Source organism: Aquarana catesbeiana, linkage group LG07 (genome assembly GCF_042186555.1).
Source record: "Aquarana catesbeiana isolate 2022-GZ linkage group LG07, ASM4218655v1, whole genome shotgun sequence".
Lineage (NCBI taxonomy): Eukaryota > Metazoa > Chordata > Amphibia > Anura > Ranidae > Aquarana > Aquarana catesbeiana.
Window position 1 is genome coordinate 312628992 of NC_133330.1, and position 18985 is coordinate 312647976.

The window sequence follows — 18985 nt, forward strand, 5'->3', positions numbered from 1 at the left end:
ATCTAAGGGGTAGATCTGTAATGAGGGGAAGCTCTGCTGATTTTATTATCCAATCATGTGCAAGCTAAAATGCTGTTTTTTATTTTCCTTGCATGTCCCCCTCGGATCTACAGCGACTTTACTTCCAAGTGCACTTGTAGTGCCAAGTGGATTTTCCTTTAGTTAATAATCCCCTATGTGTTTCTTTTTTTCATGCAAGCAGTTTGTAGGCAGATGCCTAAAAGTTAAACTATATTACCAAAAGTATTGGGACGCCTGCCTTTACACGCACTTGAACTTTAATGACATCCCAGTCTTAGTCCGTTGGGTTTAATATTGAGTTGGCCCACCCTTTGCAGCTATAACAGCTTCAAGTCTTCCGGGAAGGCTGTCCACAAGGTTTAGGAATGTGTCTATGGGAATGTTTGACCATTCTTCCAGAAGTGCATTTGTGAGGTCAGGCACTGATGTTGGGCGAGAAGACCTGGCTCGCAGTCTCTGCTCGAATTCATCCCAAAGGTGTTCTATCAGCTTGAGGTCAGGACTCTGTGCAGGCCAGTCAAGTTCCTCCACCTCAAACTCGCTCATCCATGTCTTTATGGACCTTGCTTTGTGCACTGGTGTGCAGTCATTTTGGAACAGGAAGGGGCCATCCCCAAATTGTTCCCACAATGTTAGGAACATGAAATTGTCCTGACCTCAACCTGATAGAACACCTCTGGGATGAATTAGAGCAGAGACTGCGAGCCAGGCCTTCTCATCCAACATCAGTTCCTGACCTCACAAATGCACTTGTGGAAGAATGGTCAAACATTCCCATAGACACACTCCTAAACCTTGTGGACGGCCTTCTCAGAAGAGTTGAAGCTGGAATACTGTGGCTGCAAAGGGTGGGCCAACTCAACATTGAACCCTACGGACTAAGGCTGGATTCACACCTATGCATTTTTAGTGCTTTTTGCATTTTGCAGATTTGCACTACAGAACATGTTCCATAGGAAACCATGTTAAATGGATTGTAGTGCAAATCTGCAAAATGCAAAAAGCACCAAAACTGCATAGGTGTGAATCCAGCCTAAGACTGGGATGCCATTACAGCTCATGTGCGTGCAAAGGCAGGCGTCCCAATACTTTCGGTAATAAACAGTATTTGCATTTTGTACCCCCCCCCCCCCCTTGTAGCAGTAAATCTGTTTTGGGGCGGTCGTTAAGTGGTTAAAGGAAACCAATGCAGCTACCACATCTAAGAATCAGCAAGCCGCAATATATTAAATTTTAGTTTTTTGGGTATAATCCTGCTTTAATGTCTAGCGGCACAGTAAAGGACCATTAGATGGTGTTTTGGAGTTAACATAAAAAAAAGAAATCACTGAAAGCCTTCAGACTCAAATAAATCTGATCATAAAAATGATCCCTAGTCATTAGTGGGCTATAGAACTCAGCTAATCACTGCTTTCATCTAACATGGTCATATAATATATTATTGTGTTGATGTTGAGAAAAACCACATTTCTTTTTTTCTCCAAGCCTTTACTGTAAACCCAAGTCTCTGTTTGTCAGCCACAAATGGATGTGGTCCCTTCGTGTATTAAAGAAACTGTCATGAACTGTCATTATTGTCCTCATAAAATAAATGCAAATTCCTTGGCTGTTATTCTAACCCAACGAGCATTAATAGTTTGCATCCCTGACCTGGAAATAGGATACTGATCAGGAGTGAATTTGGAACTCCTGATATTCCTATGCCCCGTACACACGATAGGATTTTCCGACAACAAATGTTCCATGTGAGCTTGTTGTCGGAAATTCCGACCGTGTGTAGGCTACATCGGACATTTATTGTCGGAATTTCCGACAACAAAAATTTAAAAGCTGGTTCTCAAATTTTCCGACAACAAAATCCGTCGCAATATCCGATCGTGTGTACACAATTCTGATGCACACAAAGTTCCACGCATGCTCAGAATCAAGCAGAAGAGCCGCACTGGCTATTGAACTTCATTTTTCTTGGCTCGTCGTACGTGTCGTACGTCACTGCGTTCTTGACGTTCGAAATTTCCGACAAGATTTGTGCGACCGTGTGTATGCAAGACAAGTTTGAGCCAACATCCGTCGGAAAAAAAACATGGATTTAGTTGTCGGAATGTCCGATCGTGTGTACGGGGCATTACTGTTTCTAGGTCAGTGACTTATATTGAAGGAAGCGTGCCAGCATGATAGCCAGACAACCAATATCATAAAGCCTAACCCCAGGAAATTTGAAAAACCCTACCTTGCAGTAGTGCTGCGCCCCCACTGAAAGGGTTAACCTCTCGTTTAGATCTAGGGGGCATGGAAACGTAGATATAATTTACCCACTCCTCTGCACCACTAGACCTGCCCCCAAAGTGCCTTCTCCTCCATGCTCCAGCATTCTAATGACCTGACATCATTTAAGTGCTTCTCAAGCAGTGTTGCCAACTTACCAGATTGAAATTTACTGACATGACACCCAAAATTTACTGGCACAGCCAAGTTTATTACTGGCATTTCCAAAAGTTACACAATTACAGTTTTAAGTGCAAACTTTATCATTTAGGCTACAAACAAGTACAATGTGCAATTAGCTATGCGATTTAAGGTAGATATTAGGGCAAAAAAACATATTTCTATTTTATTTTCAATATAGTAAGTAATTAGCTGAGGGACAGGACTTAAGAGGGCAAGAAATTAGAATTGGAAGGCACATACACACATATGAAATTGACTCTCACAGTGACAATGACAACAGTGTGCAGCAGCACAGATGATGATGACATCTCACCGACACGACACGTCCCCCTCCTGAGTCACAGTGACAGTCTCCCTCCACGCCAGGTGGTCCCTCCAGTCCATTCCAGTCCAAATAGCACTGAGCGTCCTGCTCCCAGCTTGCCTTGCTCCCATCCGCAGACCCGTAAATGAGGCTCCGGCCACTCCGCTATGATCCCTTGCACCATGACATTACACCGCACACTCAGGCACCGCCTGAACCCACCACTGCCGGATGGTCTCGACCGGGCGTCACAGCCATCTTTTTTACTGGCAACTTTTTGCTGTTACTGGAAGGAGAAAAGTGCCCATTTTTTACTAGCTGCCAGTGAAAATACTGACAGTTGGCATCACTGTTCTCAAGGCAGATGGTATTGCATTCTGTGCATTAAAGTGGTTGTAAAGTTTTTTTATCTTAATGCATGCATTCTATGCTTTAAAATAAAAAGCCTTCTGTGTGCAGCAGCCCCCCTCAGCTCCCCTAATACTTACGCGAGGTCCATCTCCATCCAGCGAGACTCTCCCTCCCCAATGGCTGAGACAGCAGCGGGCGCCATTGGCTCCCACTGTTGTCAATCAAAGTCAGTGATCCAATGAGGAGAGAGAGGGAGAGATACACAGAGCAGCCGCTCGACCTGCTTGCTGTGGGGGAACTTGGCAGGAGGGAGGGACCAGGAGCGCTGAAGAAGGACCCGAGAAGAGAAGGATCTGGGCTGCTCTGTGCAAAGCCACTGAAGAGAGCAGGCAAGTATGACATAAAAGCAAAAAAGTGGGGTGAGTGACGCTACCCTAATAACTATCGGGTGAGGGTAAGCAGTAGATAGATAAAAAAGAGGTAGATATGACTACCTGTAATGGGGGAAATAACACACACATTATTTTCTTCAGAATAACAAAAGGACCCAGCCCTGAGAAGCCGCTAAATAACCCTTTGGGCACGGTGACTGGTGGTGCGCTGAGTGGAAGATCCTTCCGGATGCCCTGACCTGGTGGAGAGAGTTGCAGAGGCCCGATAGGCCACAAGAGGCTACGGACGGACCACTGGCAGAGCCACCAAGGGAGACCACCCACGGCTATCCATACATGCCCATCACACCTGTAGGGGTAACAGGAGCTGGTGAGTGGGGACTCATAAGGGGGAGCACACGAGTCACCTGATTTGTCGAGCACAAGAGTCACTTGATCGCTTTGAACATTTGGTTATTTTGGAGCTTTACCATTTTTATCAACACTGTTTTTGGGACTTTTTTTCACTTGGTCTTTTCATACATACATTCTCTTTGCAACAATATTTTTTTATATAATTTGCTGATGAATTTTTGATGACTTTAAGACTATTTATGGCTCACTATAACATTTTTATCACTATATATGATTAGCCTCTTATATTTATATGTCACTTTTGATTTAGCTTATTTACACTTTATAAATCTATGAGATTACTATGATCGGTTTATTATGTCTGTGTATCTAATATTTATTATTTGGTTATTTAATAATTGAGCACTGTCACTTGGAGGGTGCACACTTTTTGTACAACTAGGGAGAATTATTTCCCCCATTACAGGTAGTCATATCTACCTCTTTTTTATCTATCTATCTAGCGCCACTCACCCCACTTTTTTGCTTTTATTCTTTGTAAGTTTCTTTTGGGAACTGATTAGGGCAGGCTGCAACCCGGTAGTATCCTGAGCGCGGAGTATACCATAATTTAGGCAAGTATGACATGTTTGTGTTTTTTTCTACAAAAAAAGAAGACTTTAGAATCACTTTAAGGTTAAAAACCTTATGGGTGCAGCTCCACAGTAGGGTTGCCACATCATCCCTTTAGGCCTCTTTCACACGAGGGATCCGTATGTCCGTTTTTCATCCTTCCGTTTTCGGATGAAAAACGGACATACATGTATCCCTATGGAGCGTCGGATGTCAGCGGTGACATGTCCGCTGACATCCGACCCGCTCCGATCCGAAAAGTGTAACGGAGGAAAACCCTACTTTTCCATCCGTTTTCAGATCGGATGACGACGGACACTACGGTCCGTCATCATCCGATCCCCCATAGGGAAGAGCGGCGCTCTGATAGGTCCGCCGCTGCACAGCGTGCAACGATGGACCTGTCATCTTTCTGCTCAGCGGGGATCGGCGGAGCGATCCCCGCTGAGCAAGCGGGTGTTCACAGGGCGGATCATCACTGATCCGCCCCGTGTGAAAGAGCCCTTAATCCAGGACACACATTAATTACACAGGTTCTGTGGCTGATTTAGGTGGTAATTAAACTCACTTGGTGCCTTATCTGCACTAAATCAGCCTCAGAACCTGTGTAATTAATATGTGTCCTGTATTAAAGGGTTGATGTGGCAACCCTACTCCGCAGCCCCCCCCCCTTTATACTTACCTGAGCCCTATCTTGATCCAACAATGTGCATGAGAGCAGTGGCTCTCCTGGGTCTCTCTCTTCTCAATGGCTCACACAGCAGCCAGACCCATTGGCTACTGCTGCTGTCAATCACAGCCAGTCAGCCATTGAGGAGAGAGCAGGGGCGGGGCCTAGCCACACTCTGTGCGTGAATGGACAATGTCTATTCACAGGAGCGGGGTTTCCAAAGCAAGAGGATTGCTACTTAGGGCACTCGGCAGGGGGGAGGAGCCAGCACCACCAGCGGGGGACCAAAAAAGAAGAGGATCGTGACTCTTCAATAGTTTTGCACAGAGCAGGTAAGTATAACATGTTTGTTATTTATAAAACAATACAAACTTTAGAATCCCCATAGATGAGAATATACCAAGAGACAGTCCACCCCTGTGAGGATGGGGGAGATTTCAGCAGATTGGGTAAGCAAACGTAATTTTTTTCTCCCCTAGACCTAAATGAGCAGCTAAGCCTTGCAGTCCAGGCACAACCCCACTGCAAGCAGGAATTTTCAGATTTTCCGGAGTTGGACTTTAAGAATGAGAGATCATAAATGGAAGGTTCGCTCTCATGAAGCTTTACTATCTTAACATTGTGTTTATTGACAGGCTGCGTTTCTGTTGGCTTTTGAAAAACCAACTTGAAGGACCAGCTGTGCCCTTTTTGCCTAGCAGGAAGGGGAGACAAGTGCACATAAAACACTTAAACACATAACTAAGCTAAAAAAAAAATATTGAACCGGATAACCCTCTCACAAAATCCAACAAAAGAGTTTGTTGAACTCTTGAGAGTTTGTTGGACTCTTGAAAGGCTATGGCTAATTTTGCCCATGGAGGAAAAAAAATCCTTTCTGGTCCTACGAGCTATATCAGTTCCCTGGATCAAAATACATTTATGCTTCCCTTAGGAATAATATCTGTTCCCATCCCATTAAAATGTGCATATAGCCAAAACTTTTTGTTTTAGTTTTGAATAGGGTGCAGAAGGATTACAACATGTCAGGTTTTTACTGCTGTCTGTGTTCTACGTGGGTTCACCCTTCCTATTTGTCCAGGGGACCGTTTGTAGGTGAAACAAAAGTAATAGGATCACCAGTATTTTATGGTTGTCACCAGAAAAAGAAATGAGAGATAATCTTGCAATGAGTTTCAGTGTAGACTGCAACAAAGCTTGTATGTGGTCTCAGAACCAGGAAAGGTCCATCTAGTGTCCAGGGCAAGGATGCAGAACTGCACCCCCTCCTCCACTGTTAATGCATGCAGTAGAATGGGTTTACTGCTCTGTGTCCATTCTCTGCCCCCTTGTTCTAATGTGCTCAGGGCAATTTCCCCTCCTGTCCAACCCTTGTCCCCGCCCTGAGTGGTCTGATCGGGAAATGTAGTTCCACAACAGCTGGAGGGCCCCAGGTTGCCTACCCCTGCCTTAGGGTAACCGCAGCCTCGACATTTGTAAGTAATTTTCCGTTTTCTTGTACAATGGTTGACCCGCTTTTGAGAAAATTATTGTTTTTAAATCAATTAACTACACTTGAAGGACTCTCCAGCCTCCCTCCTTTCTTTTCCGGTGGACACCCTGAGCTGTACCAAAGACCACTGGTCATTCTTTCAGGACTAAACCCCTCAGGCCTTAGTTGACCAACACATCCCATATCCTAATCTTGCAATGGGACACTTGTTTCAATAACAACTGAGATTTCCCCTCAATTTGTAGAGCTTTTCTCACAATTTCTGTTACCTCTACCCAATTCAAAACTCAAAAAAGGTTTTGGCTATACAGTAAATACTTTTTTTTTAAATACAAATCACCTCTGAGTAATCTTTTTTTGACCCTAACAAGCCCATTTTTCTGACCTTTCATTCTAATTCAGATCTCTCATCTCCTTTATGAATTTTATTAGTATCCCCATCCTGATGTTGTGATGAGGAGATTCATTTGTAAATCAGCAAATCAACTAATTGCTCATTTTTATTTTTACTTGAATATGTGATTTGTTAAGTCTGTATATACTGTTATTATACAATCACTGAATCACAAATTCCTGAAATAACAAACTGTGTACATGTTCTTTGAGCGGTCAAATCCACATGCAATCAAAAGTTTGTGGACTGCAGATTCTCGTGCTTTGATTATTATTACTCTGACATCATTGGCCAAGTACTGTAAATAAAGCGGTCCCAAACCAAACTGATCATATGCTGTAAAAAGACAGTAAGTACATGTTAGTACCTGTAGATTGTCACCAGCTGGAGACCTTCAATTTCCCATATTTACTTTGAGAAAGCAGCAGTTATTTTAAAGTAAACCTGCCATAAGGACTGTCATGGCTGCACTCCATGCTTAAAGAGGAACTCCGGCTGACCTCCCCATTTTTTATTTTTTGTTCCCCCCGATTACCTGATGATGGTATCTGTACATTTCAGATACTCGCCCATCCAGTGGATCCAGTATTGACCAGCTGAGATCATCTCATGCCCGACCACAGCTTTGCCCCGCAGCCATCATGTTCTCTCTGACATCATCGAGAGGCCCACCGCCTCTTCCCGGCTCAGCTGGTGGGCCTCTTCCTGTTCTTCAATGAAAGGCTATACCTCCTGGGATATGTGGTGTACATATCCCAGGAGACACAGGAGGCAGGGTGGGCGTCATTCACATAAGGCAAGTGACGTGCATGGGAAGGTGAGGCGAGGCGGGCTTTTAATAAAAAAAAACATAATCAAAAGAAAAAAAAAATGCCCTATTCCTGCAGAGGAAGGGAGGAGGGGTGGAGAGGTGGGATCTTCCTTGGGAGGTTGGAGGTCCGCTTTAAAGTGGTTATAAATCTCACACATGATTATTGAACAAAGCATATCCCTCTATAGCAAGGGTCTCCAAACTGTGGCCCAGGGGCCAGGTGCGGCCCTTTGCTTGCTTTTATCCGGCCCTTGGGGCACTTTTTTCATCCACTGACACCAACAAAAGGGCACAATTCCTCCCAATGACACCAATGATGGGGCACAATTTCTACCAATGACACTAACAATGGGGCCCAATAGCACCAATGTTGGGGCACAATTCCACTCACTGACACCAAAGATGGGGCATTGTTTATTTCCACTGATGCAGGGACATTTTCTACTCCCGATGGCCACAGTCTAGCCCCCTAAAGTCTGAAGGACAGTAAACTGGCCCTTTGCTTAGAAAGTTTGGAGATCCCTGCTCTATACTTGTCAGAGCTCTAAGTGTCATTTCTCTCTGCTGCCCCGTTCCTCTGCTATCAGCATGAGTCACTTCTGACAAGTTTTTCTGACACCAAGAGAAAAATGGTGACAGGGGAGGGATGTCCAGCGGACGACAGCCTCAGCTCTGTTTCTGTGATCTGTGTGGAGGGGGTGTCTTTCCTCCAAGCAGCTCTCAGAGCTCTCCTCACTGAGCTTTGTAGAGTGAAATTTCAGCTCTACGCCCCCTTTTTTCTGAACTCTCAGACAAGCTTTTTAAATTCTGGACTTTGAACAGATGTTAAAGAAGACTGCAAATAAACAGATACAGCTTATGTAGGAGGATTTGTTTCATCTTTGTGTATCACCTGAGGCCGGTCACTTCACTGGGCATACGGAAGGGTTTACAACCATTTTTTAACTGCTGGTTACCTCACTGATCGGCTCACATACTGACTTTAAGTGCCGATTCACACAGGGGCAACACGACTTCAGCGTGACCTTGCAAGGCGACTTCAACGCAACTTCAAGCAACTTACAGCGCGACTTCAAGTCACCTCCAGGACAGGCAACCTTGGCTGTGGCCAATCACAGAATAATCAGCTCTCTGGGAGGGAGGGGTTTGCCTGGGTAAACTAATTTCTTGTCCTGTAAAGTCGCTTCAATATAGATGGAAATCCAACTTGGAGGTGACTTCCATTAAATTCTATGGGTACAGGTCGCCTAGAAGTCGGATTGAAGTAGTACAGGAACCTTTTTTGAATTCGGAGTGACTTCAGTAGTGTACATTAAGACGCTCTCATTGACTATAATGCATTTCCCAAAGTCAAGCGACTTGGGGCGACTTGAGGGCTGACAAGTCGGATCCCAAGTCGTTGTAGTGTGAACCGACCCTAACTGTTTAAATCACTGATCTTGCGGTATGCAGATCTGCAAAGTCACAGAAATGTTTTTTTATGTGCATGTTTGTTCCAAGTCAGAGAATTTAAACACAGAATAATCTTTATCCCCACGTGCACTCCCAGCAGCCACATACTGGCATATTCAGTAAAAGCTTAGAAGAGCAATAACATGCAAAGAGCCTATAACAGCCAATCAGAACTCAGTTTACAGCAGTTTCTGCACTTTGCACATCACTATATATCTCAAACTGCTTGCTGGGTATGCACCTATCCCAGAAGTACAAAATTTAAAAAATGTTTGTGTTTTAGTATATTAACGCTTTGTTCACATCTATGCATGTCGGGAATGCACAAAATCGCATGCTTTCCCAACATGCACAGAAACACACTACGTTTTAGCAGATGTGTAGGGGTGACTTTAATTCTTAATGGCACCCCCACTCATCTGCAACTGCATGCGTTTTCATGTGCTCCAAACCACATGGTGCTGCACGATTTTTCAAAAGGGACGACATTTCTCACGGGTAGGACAGCCTATTGAAATGAACGGGCTGCCCTACACGCAACACGTGGGAATGCATGTGAAACGCACAAGCGCACCGATGCATGTAGTAGTGTGAACCAAGCCTAAGACACCCTCTGCACATATTCCAAGGGAAGAATAGACTGCAAAATTCCTACACTGACAATAGAAATATAAAATCAACTCAGTTATGGGTGGAGGTTACCACCATCCCTCACAAGCTCATACTATACATGTACTATATTCCTCTAATGGGATCATAAGGGCAAACAAAAGACTTTAAAGTGGTTGTAAATCCTCTCCTATACCCAGTGAAGTGGACAGCCTCAGATGATACACAGAGATTAAACAAATCCTCCTACATAAGTTTTACTTGTATATCTGCAATCTTCTCTTGTCTACACCCCTTCAAAAGGGCAAAAAAGTGTTCAAATCCTTCTTCATCTGTTAGCATCACAGAGGAGGGGCGGAGAGGCTGCAGCTACAGTGTGTGAGAGCTGATTGGAGGAAAGGAACTGAGCTCGCCCCCCTCCCTCCCGACACAATTTTATCTCATGTGTCGGGAACATTTTTCAGAAGTGACTCAAGCTGATAACAGAGGAGTGAAGCACCAGAGAGAAACGACACTTAGAGCTTTGGAAAGAGATAAGTAAACACTACAGATACATGTGCTTAGCTCAGATTTAATTTACAACCACTTTGAATACATTTTTCATAAAGGATCAATTTTATTACAATCCTTAAAAGTACGTCCAGCAATAAAATCCATTGTTACAAAAAGTTTGCTTCACCGTGTCATCCTTATAAACAATATGCTTTTGCATTAAAGTGATACACCCAGACTGGTTCCTACTGTAGAGCTATATGCTTTCTAATTGCAGTAAGTCCATGTGCTGGGAAAAACTAACATGTTTTGGATTTGTTACATTCATTTCTCTTCTTCAGGGACACTCTGAGATGCTCGGAGACACTCGGGAACTGAGTGTCTCAGAGCGTTACCGGCGCCCCTGAACCTCTGGCCACATGCGGTACTGCACACCCCAGCAGCTTGAATCGAGCTCGTCTTCAAGCTTTTTTTTTTTTCGTCTTTTAATAAAAAATAGCTTGGATTGTGAAACGCTCGTAAACCACCTTATTCGCAATCCAAGGTTCCACTACAAATGGCTGTACAGTAGGAACCACTTTAATGCAAAAGCATATTGTTTATAAGGATGGCATGGGGAAACAAACTTTTTGTAACAATGGATTTTATTGATGGATGTACTTTTAAGTATTGTAATAAAATGTATATTTTATGAAAAATTTACAAAAAGTCTTTTGGTTGGCCTTAAAGTCCCATTAGAGGAATATAGTAAGTGTATAATATACATTGACAGCAGTTTTTTTTCCAGAGGTAGCCCAAGATCTGCTGATGTCACAGCTACCCCATAGCCGTACATCTATTGTTCAGTGCTGTATCAATCTCCGTTATTGATAGACGACATCTAACGGGCACAAACTTCAAGAAATATAATGTAAAATGCTGTGCTGTAAGCCCAACAGTCTAAGAATAGAGCAGGTCTGTCATAATCATAAATTACATCGTCCCCTCTCTCTCTATATATATCGATGGATAGAATGTACTGAACAAGCTGTAGGTTAAAATACACCAACATAAATCTTGCTGAACATCATATCATGCCTCCGGTGTATGCTGATCTTAACAGGGAATAAGGGGGCCATTAAATATATATTGTAGCAATTCTTTTCCAGTAATAAATAATTGAACCTTGAGTACTTCCCAGTGATAACCTATTTACTAAAGACCAGCTTCATATTTCAAAAGCACAAACCATTTATTTTTAACTAGGGTTCCTCCAAAGGTTGCTAGGGGGTCCTTCATCTGTGAATGATTGAAGTGGTATAAAAACCCCAAAACAAACAATGTATATATTTCAGCTTACCAAACCTTAAATAGGGTGGCTGCATTATTTTTCTTTTTATAGTCTTTTGTTTCTTTATTATCACCTGGTGATCTGGCCAGTAACACACTTCCTGTCCTAAGGTGTCTCCATTCTGGATGGAGAGCAATGGAGACACCTTTGGAAAGCAGCATTGTCAGTCTGGGGAGAGTGTAGTGTTAGGCTAGCAGATTTAGGCTGGGTTCACATATGTGCGAATTGGATGCGGTTTTGACAGCAGTCAATTCGCATGACATTCGAGTGTGACAGGTCCGAGGGTGACCGCGGTGCGAATTCCAAAAGGGTTCTGTGCATTTTTTAAGTCTGGGTTCAGGTACGAATTCAGGCAAAAATTCAGACCTGAATCACACCGGAACCAGTGAACAGGAATGCATCGGACCCCCGGCTGGAAACCGCGGCCGCCCATATGTGAACCCGGCCTGAGACAGACTTGGCTACAGAATAAATTCCGAACTCCAGCTAACACTTTTTAAGCAGTTACAGCAGTTTTTTTTTTTTTCTTTTTTCGCAGTGGCCGCCCCCCCTATCCAAGCACCCGCCCCCCTAATCTACATGCAGGGCGCCGGACGCATGGATTCCAATGTTTTTTTTTGTTTTTTTTAAGCACGTGATTAGAGCCTGAGACTCTAATAGGCTTTAAAAAAGGGTGGGCTCGGAGTGCAGAGCACTGTGCCCTGAGCCCACCCAGTTGTGTGACAATAGCTAATGAATATGCGGGTGACCAGACCGATCAGGGGGGAGGGTGGGCTGTGGGTGCATTGTTTGCCGCCCCCCCCCCCCAAAAAAAAATACCTATTAGCCATCACTGTTTTTAGGATAAAGGTTTTACATAAATGAACCACTTCAGCTATGAAAGATTTTACACCCTTCATGTCCAGGCCATTTTTTGCTATACTGCACTGTGCTAATTTAACTGGCAATTGCACGGTCATGCAACACTGTACACAAACAAAATTTGTATCATTTTATTCATACAAATAGAGATTTCTTTTGGTGGTATTTGATCACCACTGGGGTTTTTATTTTTTATTATATAAATAAAAAAAGATAAAAAATGTTGAAAAAAAAAAACCAATGTTTTTTTTTACTTTTTTCTATAAAACATATCCAATAAAACAATAAGAAAAAAAATCTAATTTCTTCATAAATTTTACCCAAAATATATTCTGCTACATGTTTTTGATAAAAAAAAATCCCATTGAGTGTATTGATTGGTTTGTGTGAAAGGTATAGCGTCTCCAAACTATCATTTATATACTGTTTTTTTTTTTTTTATACTACTAATGGCGGCGATCGACATCTTATAATGGGACTGCAATAGTGCAGCCTGAAATCTGACACTAACTGACGCTAGGGGGGGATTAACTAACTGCCACTGACATCACCAGAGACAATAATACAGTGATCAGTGATAATACTATACATGGTCACTGTACTAATGAATGGCTGGGAAGGGATTAACATCTAGGGCCATCAAGGGGTTAAATGTGTGCCTAACTATGTGTAATGTGTGTAAAGTGTGCTGCTTTACTAACTGATCTGTCAGTTTCTCATCCCTGCTTTGCAGGGATGAGAAATTGACAGATCGCTCCCTCTGTATAGAGCTCTGTGTTGTTTGCCAACACAGAACTCTGGGCTGTGTTTGCACACAGTCAATCAGCAGGTCCCAGCCATGAACCATTGGGCGGGACTTGCTAAAACAGGTTCCCGATTTACACTCACAGCGGGTGATGAAAAAATACCAGACTAACTGGTTGAATCACCAGGTAAAAATAAAGCATAAAAGCCTACAAAAAGAAAACGAATGCAACCACTACATCCAAGTACTGATAAGCTGCAATATATTACATTTTTGTTTTTGGGTTTAATACGACTTTAATCTCCTGTCTGATCTGGGTCTAACGTGACTTGGCACCACCAGCAGAATGGCACCAACAATCTTTTAAGTTGCCTGTAAAGGTGGTATTCTGACCACCACTATAAAAAGGGGCATTATTGCCATTAACCATCAATGTAATGCCTAATTAATTCTTTTTAGCAGGGGTTCCCTGAGACCTGAAAATTATTTTAAGAGAGAAAGGCAACATAAACAGTAAAAATCCAAACCAATTTTTATTTTTTAATTCTCTCAACTCTACTCTTCTAAAGAGTTCCCATAGGGTTGGTTCTCACCAGCCACTGAATTGCAGTGCAGCGGCTGGTGTACAATGTGATCCGGCTGAGCTCAGTGCAGGAATGAATCACTGAGCTCAGCGGATTGTTTTCTTTTTTTTTTTTAAAGGATCTTTATTGAGATTTAACACAGACATAAAGTTCAATGGCTGGGCGTGCAGTGTGAGGCAGTGGATTGCTGTGCACTGCATTGTGCCCGTACACCACTGCAATGCAGTGGTGTGAACCGGGCACATTGAAGACAAGGCATTTTGCTTTGTCCATGCGGTAAGGCTTGGTTCACATGTATGCAAACTGCATCCTATTTGCATAGCATGCAAATCAGACCGGCTTTCAATTGAGCCGGTTCACACGGGGCGGCTGCGGTCTCTTTTTGAAAAGGGTCCTGTGCGATTTTGGGTCCCGTTTAGGTGTGAATTCAAGTTAAAAAATTTGCACCTGAATCGCACCTGAACCAGTGAACAAAACCCAGACTCCACTGCAAACCGCAGCCAGACATGTGTAAACCTAGCCTAAGCGTTTTTTGCTGCTTTTTGCAGAATCACACTACAGTCCATTTAACATGGTTTCCTATGGGACACGTTCACATCTATGCTTCTTCAGCCACTGAATTTTTGGAAAGGGTCAGGGAGTTTTTTAAATGCAAAATGGTGCTTTTTTTCTGCTTTTTTGGTTATGGACTTCAATGGAGATGCTGCAGAAAAGCATGTAATGCCATGATTTTGCCACGATTTGCATTTTTTTAATCTGCCCGACAACAAATTGGCTAAAATAAATAAATAAATGCAAAATGCACTGTAGAACGCACCAATCGCAAACTGCATAGATGTGAATCGAGCCTAAGACTGCTCTGGAATAGCCGCCCAACTCAGTCCCACCGTACCTGATTTGAATATACCCTTATGCCCCGTACACACGGTCGGACTTTGTTCGGACATTCCGACAACAAAATCCTAGGATTTTTTCCGACGGATGTTGGCTCAAACTTGTCTTGCATACACACGGTCACACAAAGTTGTCGGAAAATCCGATCGTTCTATACGCGGTGACGTAAAACACGTACGTCGGGACTATAAACGGGGCAGTGGCCAATAGCTTTCATCTCTTTATTTATTCTGAGCATGCGTGGCACTTTGTCCGTCGGATTTGTGTACACACGATAGGAATTTCCGACAACGGATTTTGTTGTCGGAAAATTTTATCTCCTGCTGTCCAACTTTGTGTGTCGGAAAATCCGATGGAAAATGTCCGATGGAGCCCACACACGGTCGGAATTTCCGACAACACGCTCCGATCGGACATTTTCCATCGGAAAATCCGACCGTGTGTACGGGGCATTAGGGGTACATTTTCACATCTGTTTATTCTTTTTTTACATCCTTTTTTTTTTTGTTCATAAAACAGATTGGACTTGACAGCAACATACAAATGCACACATAAAAAAAGTTACTTTTTTCTTTCTTTTTAGTTTATTTATAGTACTTGTTACTTTTTTCTTTTTAGTTCATTTATAGTACTTTTTACTTTTTTATTTTTAGTTTATTTTTAGTACTTGTTACTTTTTTCTTTTTAGTTTATTTATAGTACGTGTTACTTTTTTCTTTTTAGTTAATTTATAGTACTTGTTATTTTTTTCTTTTTCGTTTATTTATAGTACGTGTTACTTTTTTCTTTTTAGTTTATTTATAGTACTTGTTGCTGTTTTATGTTTAGTTTATTTATACTGTTTGTTTAGGTTCTTTGCACTGAGTTTATTTTCATCCTGCGCTTTGAAAAACAGGCAAAAACTATGTGACCAAAACATTTTTTCTGTAACAAACTCAAAAACACCAAGACTACCTCTGGATTAGAAGAAGCTTGGGGCCCTTGACAATAGGGAACATGAAGATAAATGTATTTCCTGAAGGGCTTAGTATTGCTAAAAATATTGTACACTTGCAACAGTGTAAGGTTTAGTCTCGGTTCAACTGGTGCGATGCGGGAACCAGCGTGATTTCTGTGCGTTCCCGCTTCACATCTGACTCGCAGGCAGTTTACATTGTCAATGTAAAGTTAATGACACCCCCCAAATTGGTTCGCAGAATGCAGTGCGAACTGTGGAATCGGATCGCATGGGATCCGATTCCAGTACAGCCATGCGATCCGATTCCAGTACAGACCAAAAAAAGGTTCCTGCATCATTTTGGTGCAAATCGATGCGATTTCAGCCATACAAACAGTATGGCTGAATTTGCATTGCACAGACATCGCATGTGATGTGCACAGCAATGCATGTGCGAATCACATGCGATGTCTGGTATCGCATTAGTGTGAATCCAGCCTAATACCTGTAATGATAGTACACAGTATACTAAATCTTTTTAGGTTTGGTTCACACTACTGCAATGTGATTTTCAGTGCAATTATGTAGTGTGACTTTGTTGTGACTTTGGATGTGGTTAGCATATTCTGTGGAGCCAGATCACACTGGGATCACACCGAAGTGGCACAGAAACCTTTTCCAAAATTGCACCACATTGATGTGAACGGGCACCATTGAAAAGAATGTAATTTCCCTGGTCATGCGATTTTGCGTAACAGAAGTCGTTCCAGTGTGAAGCAGCACTTACTATTTATATTTTTCATCACATTTACAAGAAGATCAAGCTGTCCAGCAAACTCCACAGCTATGGGGTTAAGGAAAACCATAGGACACTACCGGGGTTCCTACAAATGTCAGCATAGTTTAAATGGTTTGAACCATTTCTCTTCAAAAAAACAAAAAACTGTTTCTGTAAATTTTTAAAAGGTGTTAGCTGGAGTGACATTTTACTTTGGACATAAAGTCTATTTTAGATTGTACTGGTGATCAGGGCCCTTTACTTGTATTATAACTGTACAGTCTCCTTTTACTGTGTAAAGTGCTGAACAAACTTTCGGCACTATATAAATCCTGTATAATAATAATAATAATAATAATAATAACTAGTAAAAAATAATAATAATAATAAAAATGCAATAAAAATGCCATAAATCTTTCCCATAGTTTGTAGACGCTATAACTTTTGTGCAAACCAATCAATATAAGCTTATTGCAATTTTTTTGTAGAAGAATATATATCGGCCTAAACTGATGAAGAAATTTGTTTTTTAAAAACATTTTTGGGGATATTTATTACAGCAAAAAGTAAAAAATATAGTTTTTTTTTTTCAAAATTGTTGCTCTTTTTTTGCGTATAGCACAAAAAATAAAAACCGCAGAGGTGATCAAATACCACCAAAAGAAAGTTATATTTGTGGGAATAAAAGCACGCAAATTTCGATTGGATACAGCATTGCGTGACCGCGCAATTGTCAGTTAAAGTGACGCAGTGCCAAATTGTAAAAAAGGGCTCTGGTCAGGAAGGGGGTAAAATCTTCCGGGGCTGAAGCGGTTAATTGGCTCCTGTCTAAACTGGCCCTAGTATGTGTATGTATGAATGTGAGTTAGGGACCTTAGATTGTAAGCTCCTTGAGGGCAGGAACTGATGTGAATGTACACTATATATGTAAAGTGCTGTGTAAATTGATGGTGCTATATAAGTACCAATAATAAATGAAAAAATAATAATAATATAATATAAAACTTCATGTCCATTTAGACTACCCGGTCCAAATGGTGACAACATTTCTGTATTGATTTTACTGTACAAATGATGTTGTCACTCTGAAAGTAAGTGGAAAAATAATAGATCTGCTGTAAGGATCAACACATGACAGATTGTAGCATAGATGTCATTAAAATGTTGACCATAGTTCTACTTTAATGTAAAATCTAGGTATATTTGGATCTGTACTGGTGCAAAGAAACATTTGATTGTTTACGTGGAATTTACGAATATCGTTTACAAATCTTTATATACAGAAGGCATAAAAACTTTAAATAAGTAAATAAAATAAGTTAACTAATAAAAATAAATGCAGAGTTATTTTACGCCTGCTTAATCGCATTTTACAAGGCGATCAATTTTCCATTTCTCAATAACTTCCCTTTAGATTGTAAGCTCCATGAGCTTGGCCCTCCCGTCCCTTCTGTATTGAACTGTATTGTAATTGTACTGTCCCCCCTCTACATTGTAAAGCGCTGCGCAAACTGTTGGCACTATATAGATTCTGTATAATAATAATAATAATAATAATAATAATAACCTATTGATATTATTCAATCTTGTGTTTAAAAAGTACAGTTTAACTTTTTTTTTTTTTTTTTTTGTCTGTACCTGTACCTAGGGTCCCGCAGGCTCTTATCAGCCCCCGATGGCTTCATCTTGTTCGCTATTCATGGTCACTGCCAAATTCGGAGAAGTATGGAATTTCAGCGTGAACGTTGAACTGGTAAATCCTTGGATCTTGCCAGCATCTCCATCTGTAGACTTGTTGTCTGAATGTGGTCTTGCAGTTTCCTCCCCTTACTTATAAACAGGCAGTGTTATAGAGAGCCGGACTTACTTGCAGCAGCCACTTATCCGTTCTGAACATAAAAATCAATGTGGTGCTCTAGGAGTCTCTCAGCCCCTCCCACCTCAGTTAACTATTGTGAGCCTATGACATTCTATTACGCTATTACTATACGGAGCCAATGTGTTACAGGGGCAGGAAGTCTGATGAAATATGTAATGATATCGGACCTTTCTGGCTGCATTACAAAGGGCATGACTCTGTTATATTAATAAAATGTATATATACCCTCTTTTATTAAGCTAATATCGATTATTTCAATCAACTTACTTAATTTACTAAACCAGGGGTTGGCAAACTTTTGAGCACAGTGTGCCGAAAAATGTTTTCAAAGAAATTAAGCGTGCCGATTTTATACCAAAAAATCAACGTCACACTCTCAATCACAAATAGTATTTTTTATAAAGCAAATGCTGTAAACTACTTCAGTAATAGAGGCATATTAACATCCTGTACTCTCATGCCTCACATCAGCCCCAATTCCTGTAACTCCAGTCCTTAGATCAGCCCCAATTCCAGCACCTCCAGTCCTTAGATCAGCCCCAATTCCTGCACTTTACCACCACAGATCACTGTAC

General features: G+C 41.7%; 1 protein-coding gene across 2 annotated transcripts in view; it reads right to left on the bottom strand.

Moving 5' to 3' along the window:
- The window catches only part of PTGFR (prostaglandin F receptor), a 61199-nt gene extending 42525 nt beyond the window's left edge, over positions 1-18674 (bottom strand). Inside the window, exon 1 of one of the 2 annotated variants that reach the window (XM_073593686.1) lies at positions 18176-18674. The gene's annotated coding sequence lies outside the window, so the exon portion shown is untranslated. Of the gene's footprint in view, positions 1-18169 lie in introns of both variants that reach the window. The other variant, XM_073593685.1, reaches the window with a different exon arrangement.
- Positions 18675-18985: the final 311 nt, after the last annotated feature.